This window comes from Cavia porcellus, unplaced genomic scaffold (assembly GCF_034190915.1).
Source record: "Cavia porcellus strain 051 isolate PalLab524CR breed Dunkin Hartley unplaced genomic scaffold, mCavPor4.1 scaffold_10, whole genome shotgun sequence".
Classification (NCBI taxonomy): domain Eukaryota; kingdom Metazoa; phylum Chordata; class Mammalia; order Rodentia; family Caviidae; genus Cavia; species Cavia porcellus.
In genome coordinates this window covers 19,884,421-19,893,127 of record NW_026947493.1, presented here as the reverse complement: position 1 = coordinate 19,893,127, position 8,707 = coordinate 19,884,421, and the positions used below count along the sequence as shown (strand labels likewise).

General features: G+C 38.5%; 1 long non-coding RNA gene across 2 annotated transcripts in view; it reads right to left on the bottom strand.

Moving 5' to 3' along the window:
• Positions 1-2,516: 2,516 nt before the first annotated feature.
• LOC134477762 (uncharacterized) overlaps positions 2,517-8,707 on the bottom strand; it is a 29,265-nt gene continuing 23,074 nt past the window's right edge. For both annotated transcript variants that reach the window (XR_010049959.1, XR_010049958.1), the window contains exon 3: positions 2,517-2,785. This is a non-coding gene — a long non-coding RNA (uncharacterized LOC134477762). The remainder of the gene's footprint in view (positions 2,786-8,707) is intronic.

The window sequence follows — 8,707 nt, the reverse complement described above, 5'->3', positions numbered from 1 at the left end:
ATCTATAAAATTCTGAAAGAAAAATTCACTGACGGCCATGATACTTTTGACCAGCTCAGAAGGTAGGGGCCAGCCTGCCCCTTCCCTTGTACTCCAGGGGGCACCAGCAGATTGGGGGAGGGTAGCAATACCTAGCCAACATGCTTCAGAGTAATTATAACCAATACAGCAAGTGCAGGAAGTATCCACTTGTCTGGAAGAAACCAGGAACATGACAAGAAGAAAAAACAAAAGGCAGTCTCCAGCCTCCAACCCAAGCAGTACTGACCCAGGAGTAAACACAGAAGACATCAGGAGTTGCACAACTGCAGTTTCTGGAGTAATAGCATCTGACATAAAGAAACATCATTGTGAAATTATAAAAGAACTTAAAACAGAAATATTAATACAAGTAAAGGAAGATATAAGAAAAATAATAAAAGAACAAGAACACAAACTGTTAAATCAAGAAGAGCTTGGAGCAAAGTAATCCAAGCCCTGAAAGAAAATAACCTCCAACCCAGATTGATGCACCCTAAAAAACTGTCTCTTAAAATTAATGGAGAAACAAGATGCTTCCATGACAAAGAGCAACTGGGGGAGTTCATGAACACTAATTCAACTCTATAAAAAATACATAAGGACATTCTAGAAAGAGAAAAAAGGCTTACTGAATGGGGCAGACATTGGAATAAAGGAGAAAAGTAGACAACCAATGGCCAAAAAATAGCATGGCAGAAATGAGGCAGAGAAGGTCGAAGATCGGTTGGAAGGGCATGACACTTTTGTGCAGTGGAGAACTATTCAGCTATAAGGAAGGAAAACCTTGAGGCTTTAATAAGTAAAGAAATACAACTTAAGATCAAGCTCAGGGGTAAAAAGGTTCAGAACCACTTGGGTGGATAGCAGGTTGCCCCCCTAATCTAAAAGCTAAAGGAGTTAGAGGGACCCAAAATGTACAAAGCACCCTGAGAAAGGGAAAAGGGAGGAACTGTCTTAAAAAAAAAGGCAGAGGATATTCTTAATAGTGTATCAGTATTTAAAAGCCCAATGAGTCTTATCACTCTGTTTAGTTTGATTTTATTCTGTTCCAGTCTGTCTACTTGTACTAGATTTGAGGGCACAGACGGCTACCCCAAAAATAGCTGGATATATTACGGTAACTATATACTTAATTTCCTATTAACTTAACCTGATGTCCTGTATTACTTACACTGTCTTACTATGACTGACCTCATTTGAATCCGGTTAGATCACTGTTTTGTCTTGACTGATTTTATTCACATTCGGTATGTATCAAGTCTAAGAGCAAAGGCAACTTCTCTGAAACAACAAGATGCAATAGGATACCCATTCTGGCTTGATTATTAACTGCTTTTGAAGTCCTATAATGTCTCCAATGTTTTGTTTTTATTACTATTGCTATGTAGTGCTATATTCAATTATATTATGTCTGATGATTGAAAATAACAAGAGACATCATAGTAACTACTGTAGATCACCTATTATTGTGTGTTACTATGTCTTTTTCGTTTCATGTTTTTCTAGGAATTTGTGTTGTTGTCTTATTTTGATTTGTTTTTCCCTCCAATATAGAAAGGCTTCGTATATAGGTAGAGATTCATGCATTTGTAGAACTTCTAAACATTTTACAAGAATAGATTCTATAATGTATGATGTAATGAGCAGATACTCTGAAGAAAATGAAACACTAAGATAGCCAGTGCTAATACTATAGGATCATAATATAAAATCTAGTAATACTATTATTCTCTGTCCAGAGTGATATTAATCTGTTTTCTATTGTTTAATTTTAACATACATAAAGATATGGACAGCTATTTTGAAGAAAACAAGAGACATTCTGGCAGCCATTGTTGACTTCCCTTTTGTCTGGTCTTGAAGACCTAAAATGCCTTCATCATCCTGTTTTGAACAGTTTTATACTATTTTGTTTTGTATGAATCATTCTATGTGAAGATATGGACAACTATTTGGAAGAAAACAAGAGACAATATGATAGACAGTAAAGATCCCTGGTGGTCTTGCTTTGAAATCTGTGTTTCTTATATTGTTTTCTTAGATCCATTTTGTTCTATTTTATTATGCTTAATTTTACCCTCTTTAAAATAAAAAAAGAAAAAAACAAAAAGTTCATCTATTTCTTGTTTCTCAATGTGTAGTCCATGGACAAGAAGTCTGTCCATCACATAGGAGCTGTTTAGAAAAGCAGCACAGGCTTCACCCCAGACCTGCTGCACCAGGATCTTTGTTCTCACAAAATCTACAAGAGATACATATGCAGCATCAAATGGAAAAGCTCTGATTCAGCGATCCTCAATTCTACTTATTGATTTATTTTGAACAACGGAACAGTTTCTTAGCACCTTAAACTTGATATAGTCGTACAAAAGAGTTGCTTTGACTGTATGACTATGTTAGATAATGGGCAAGTTAAATTTCCCCAGTAGCAACCATGTGTATATATACAGATCCTTTCTACCCCCAAAGATGTGCATACACTTCAGGAAAAGAAAAACTTGTATAAATATTTTAATATTAGACTTACTGAAACACCAGGAGATTAATAATAATAACTTTCCCCCTCCACAATTACAAGTGGTGCTCAAAGTGATGGTCATTTGCTTACAGACATTTATCAGCATAGCAAACTTCTGCAGTTTGGATAACCATGGTCACAGATTGCTGCACACGCATTTTCAATTTCTTCTCTAAGGGCCAGCAGCAGTGGATTTCCTATGGTATATCATGTCCTCTCCAGTCCTCCATATGAAGGTAGCAGCATCTGTTGAAGAAACACCTTATTATTTTTCTTTTTCTGAAGCACGTATGCTTTTTTGATGGGCTCTGAGTATGTATGGGTATCTGTGTGTATTTTGCCACTGTAAATATCATGTTGTGCACTTTAAATCTATATGATAAGAAAGAAAAGAATAAAAAGAGAAGGAGAAAAGAAAAAATGAAGGCCATGAGTTTAGCTCAGTGGTGTAAGTGCCTGCCCTACAAGCACGAGGTCATATACCGAGTTCAATACCCAGTACCAAAAAAAAGAATTAAAATAGAGCATTTGTGGTTGAAATCACACCACCATCCTCATCAGGACTCCAAGAAATACAATATGAAAACTGCCATTTTTTCCCAATAAGTTTTAGAATAAAAACTAGTAGGCAAAGTGACAGGACAATCCGTCTTCTCTTGGGGACAGAAACAAGAAGAGAAAAAACACGTCCTAACTCCAGCTCATACTGCTCCCAGGGAGCTCATTTCCTGCCCCAGATCCAGTCTTTTCCTATCATGGCCCAGGTTCTGTATGCGACATTTAATCTGCCACCACACAGTTGCGCTGTCTCAGTCCACACGGCAGGTCACAGACATTTCCCAGAACCTGTACATGTATGGGTGCCTCTAGCCAAACCCTGCAGCTGAAGCATTTGAAACACAGCTGACCTGCCTTCACTTACAGAACTCACTGGGTAATCAGACAGCATTCCAGTGACATTCTTCACAGCTGCTGGCAATGGCTTTTAGTTCACCTGGTGTTTAATCGGGGTGAAGCCTCCTCCAGCTATGCCATGTTTGTTGGTGTGAGCTGAGCCCAGCTCACCTCTCCCTACCTCATGTTCAAATTTTCACACCAATCTGTCATCTTCTGGCAATACAGGTATTTCCAAAAATATTCTCCTTCCATCTTGTTTGTGCCTTTGCCTATTTATTGCAATTAAACCATCTCTTGGTCTACAGAGATTTCCCAGGGCAGAGCTGGAGCATAGTATTGTGCGAGGAAGGAAATAAAGCTTGAGTACTGTGATGGTGAACCTTTTAGAGACAAATGCCCAGCCTGTGACCTAAAATCCACTTACTTATCACAAACTGCCAACCCTGCAATTAAACCTGGATATTGAAGTTTTAGTTTAAGTAAAACAACTCACATATTAACATCTTTTGTCTTAAAAGGAAAACAAATAGCACCTGTGCCATAAGTTTGCCACCCCTGGCCTAGGAGATTGTACAGCAGAGTGTTAGGGCCTGATACCTTCATTATTTCTGATTCCAGATACATTTCTCCTGCACACACATTGTCCCAGAACAGAAGAAACAGACTTCAGCTCATAACATCAAGGGGGTGGTCAGCAGGTAGCCACACCCAGGGGGTACTGTTAAATTTTCTTTTTTTTTTTTTTTTTTTTGATTTCTTTTAATTTTTTTTTATTTAAGGAGAAAAGAACAGAAAAAAAAAACAGTGAAGGGGTACAAGTTATACAGATTTACAGAAGAAAAAAATGTGCAGTAGGAGGTCACTAGTTAATGGATTACATATTGCCATCTTAGAAATAATTGTTCAAGTCACAAAATTAAAGCTTGTAGAGTGGACATTCCAACAATGATACTGCAAACAGTTCTGTTCACTGATCCAATAAAACTCTGTGATATCATTTTCTATCTCATACATTTAAATATACATACAGTTATATAGTTTAGAGCACTTTCTTTTCCTCTCTTTTGTACTGTGACTATTACACATTTTGGGTTTCATTGCTCCCACAGTTCTTATTGCTTTTTTGGAAGAGAGTAAAACCAAATGTGACATAACAGAACCGAATCGGTCAAGTCAAAAGAGTGGATATAATAGATAACATAAAAACATAATACAAGGTGATCAACAATGGTTACCATAATGCCTCCCGCTATTTCTAATAGAATTGCCTATATCATTAGTTGTAATACAATTGAATAAAACAGTATAGAATAAAACCGACAAAACCAAAACATTGGAGATATTGTAGGTCTTCAAAAGTAGATAAACGTCAACGAGAATGGGCGTTATAATGAATCTCATTATCTTCTCAGCTGATGCCTAAACTTTCGAACCTGATACTATCCAGCAAAACAGAATAGAGGAACCTGAGTCAAAAACAAGATGGTGAGAGTAATACAGGGCTTCAAATCGAGATAATAGAAAGTCATAGTGGGTTACTATATTATATCCTGCTATTTTTTCCCTTTAATTAAACGGATAAAAATAAAAAAGTAAATAATGGAGTGGAGATTGAGAAAAAAAAGAGGGCATAACAGCAAAACAGGGCAGATCAAAACATAACCATTTAAGCAGAATAGTGTTTCACCACCAGATATTTCCAACCCAAAAGTAGTTACCATATTGACTCTTTCCTTGAAGTCCTTGAGTATAACTTCATATACTGTAGCATTAAGTATATCAAAACAATGTAAAACCATTTAAGAGAATGACAGCATTATAGAGTATTTAGAATCGACTAACAGAAAATGAACAATGGTTTCTGTATAGTCTCCTTGTCTTTACAAGGTTTTTGCTTATACTATTGTACATAATAAAATCCAATAAGATACAACCTGTTTAGACCATTGGAGACAGAAGAACAAAAGCTAGATGAGACTTCAAAACAAGATGGTACTAAATCAGTATTACCTATTAAGATGTCATTTTCTCCAAAATAGCTGTTCCTATCATCCAATCGTCTCTGTCTCATTTCTGTTGAGCTCTGTTTCTGTCAGTAGCTGTCAGTTTGTCTTCTTCATTTTGTTCTCTGCTCCATTCGTTGTAGCCTCCCCGCCACTATTTCTGGGTTCTTTGTATTTTTCTTTTTTTAGAATATCCTGCAATACTTTCTGTAGGGTTGAATTGGTGGTTGCAAATTCCCCCAGTTCCTCTTTATCCTGGAAGCACCTCGTTTTTCCATCAATTTCCAGGGACAGTTGTGCAGGATATCTCAATCTTGGCTGGAGATTATTATCTTTCAAAGCTTGAATTATTTCCCCCCACGCTCTTCGTGATTTGATGGTTTGTGAAGAGAAATCTGCTGTAATTCTGATGGGTGTTCCCTTGTAAGTAGTCTGTTTCTTGTCTCTTACAGCTTTTAATATTCTGTTCTTGTATTGAATTTCTGGAATTTTTATTATTATATGCCTGGGTGTTGCTCTGTTAGGGTTGTAGGTAGCTGGGGTCCTATATGCCTCATATATCTGAGTATCTTTACCTTTTGCTAAATTAGGAAAATTCTCCTGGATTATTTCTGGGAGTAGCTTTTGTAGTTCACTTGTTTGTGTCCCTACTTCTTCTTTTATGTTCTTAATCCTTAAGTTATGGCTCCTCTTATCATCTTCTTGTCTTTGTATTATTGCTGTTTGTTTCTTTGTCATTTTTAAGAAGTTTTTCATTTCATTCTCCCATATTACAAGTCTGCCCTCCAGTTCAGATAGTCTGTCCTTAGTTTCTTTCAAGCTGTTATGCCAGTCTTCGATAGACTTCTTAATTTCTTGATAGTCCCTTTGAACCTGCTTCACATACTCAATGTTTTCTCTGTTTTCTCCATCAAGCAATTCTCCCCTCTTTTTCTGTTCTTCCATTCCACCATCTGTTTTTTCCTGGGTGGTGCTTAGCATTTCTCTAACTATTCTGCATACTTCTAGCTTCAGGTCGTTGATAACTTCATTCCTGAATTGGTCTATGAGGCTCTCTAGATGGCGCTTAATGTATATTGGTGCGGTGTCCACTATTGCCTGTTTCTCAGGATTGGGGGCCGAGGAGCCTTTTTTGTTGCTTCCCTTCCCCATATTTTCTCTTCCTTATAAAATGCAAGCTTACAAAGGAAGCCCGGCTTCCCTGCCTGTCAGCCACAGCCTGGTCAAATTGCGCTGGCTAGTTGTTCCCGCCCACCGCTGCGCCCCAGGGAGTCGCGGAGGGGGCAGCCTACGAGGGAGTCAGTCGCTCCTCCGGGCCACCGTCAGGCTCTGGGATCTGGGTTAGGCCAGCCTAGGGAGTCCGCCAGCAGCGTCACTCAGGCCAGGGACTTTTCACCAATCCCGTCCGAGAGGGGAATGTGTGGCTGGAGTTGCCATGGCGCCCTGCTCCTACAGGACTGCCCGAGCCCAAAAAGACCTCCACTGGAGTCAAACTGTGGTAGGGGCTCAGTTTTCTCGCTCACCTTGCCACCAGTCAGTTTTCGTGTACGCCTTCTTGTCCGTCCTGTTTTCGACTCCGTTCGCAGACTCCCGTTCCCGAGCTTCTGCGCGTCTCTCCTTGCCGAGCCGCTTGTGGAGGCAGCCAGCTGCCGGGCGGCGGGAAACCCAAATCGCGGCGGGATTCCCAAATCGCGGTTTCCAATGGCGCGTAGTCGAGCCTCCACACCGAGCCTTTTCTGTTCCTATTTTAGTGCCAGGACTATATTTTAAGTTGGTTTCTCTCAGCCCAGTTCGTTCCTGAGTCAGCAGAGCATATCTCTACTGGTTCGTGACTCCTTAGTCCGCATCATTCCTGGCCTCTGAGCCAAGTCTTCCAGAGAGCCTTCGGTAGTTGCTGTTGTCTGTCCGCCATGTTCTCCTCCTCCTTACTGTTAAATTTTCAACATCTATAGAAGTTCACGGATCTTTTTTAAATATCCTAAAGTATATAACCAAATTTGTATGTCTCTCCAAAATCCTCATGGTATGAATTCTTGTGGAATCGAATGATGATAAAAACCTCATTGGAATCGGAGCAGGACCATTCAGGAAAAATCCTAAGTGTGTTATGAGAACTGTAACTATGTTTCAGAATCTACATCCTTTGGAGTCTTTTAATGTTTTTCATTTTCAGGAAGGTAGCCTTTATTCTATGTATTAAAAATACATATTCTATGTATTCTTTTATGCCCATAGAATAAAAGCTACTATTAGTGGAGCAAATAGGATTATTCTGTGGTTTACTTAATGTCATAGCTTTGAGCCTCTGACTCTTCTATCCCAGAAGTTTCTGGCTTTGGCATTTGATCATGGTAGCAAAATGGTGCTATGCCTGAAGGGAAGACAGAGATATAACTGATACTTGAGAGATTTCCCCAATCAAAAGTAAATGACTGTGTATTCTGGATAACTAACGATGTATTCTAAAGGCTCCAGTAAGGATTCATCCTCAGGATGAGTTGCTCATTGTCTTTTCCTGATCATCTGTCAACTGCACGAAGGTGAAACACTAATCCTTGATTTTTTTGCACAACATGCCTAGTGCATATTTGTTGATGATTTCTTTGTCCATTTCCAGTTATGGCAAAAATACTGGCTAGACTTATTGTGATTTTATTTGTAAGAAACCAAAACACATTAAGCTTCAACAAAATGAGAAATAGACTGCAGAGCCTCAGGAACAAACTGAAATCAGGGAATCTCTCATTCTCTACCCTTTCTTGTCTCTGTTTCTCCATGGTCCTCTGCCTACTGTTCTTTCTTACAGTGAATCAGCTTTCTTTGTGTCTCAGTCCACCAACAAAAGATTTATATATCTTCATTCCAACTACTCAGAAAAATATCAGAAATTTCATTTCCAATGTCAGGTTTTTGAAGAAATCAAGTAATCACTTGCAGACAAGAGAATAGGATCATATTTTGTGTGTGACTATTTTCATCACAGTCATTTGGGTGAGCTTGCCATGGGGAAATTTCTGAACAAAATCTACTGTAGACTTTTTTTTCTTATTTATATTTCTACTGGTATGAACTAATCAAGGATTTAATTATTTTTTTCATGTTTATATGTGAGTCATAATTCAATACAAAAAGCAGAAATCACTGTAGATATTTTAAGCAAAAAGGATTTAACACTGAAAATTAGATGTTTATAACACTGAAAACTGTGTAGAAATAAGCTCTTATTTGGATCCTCAAGAGTGGCTCCCAAAACATCACTGAATTGATC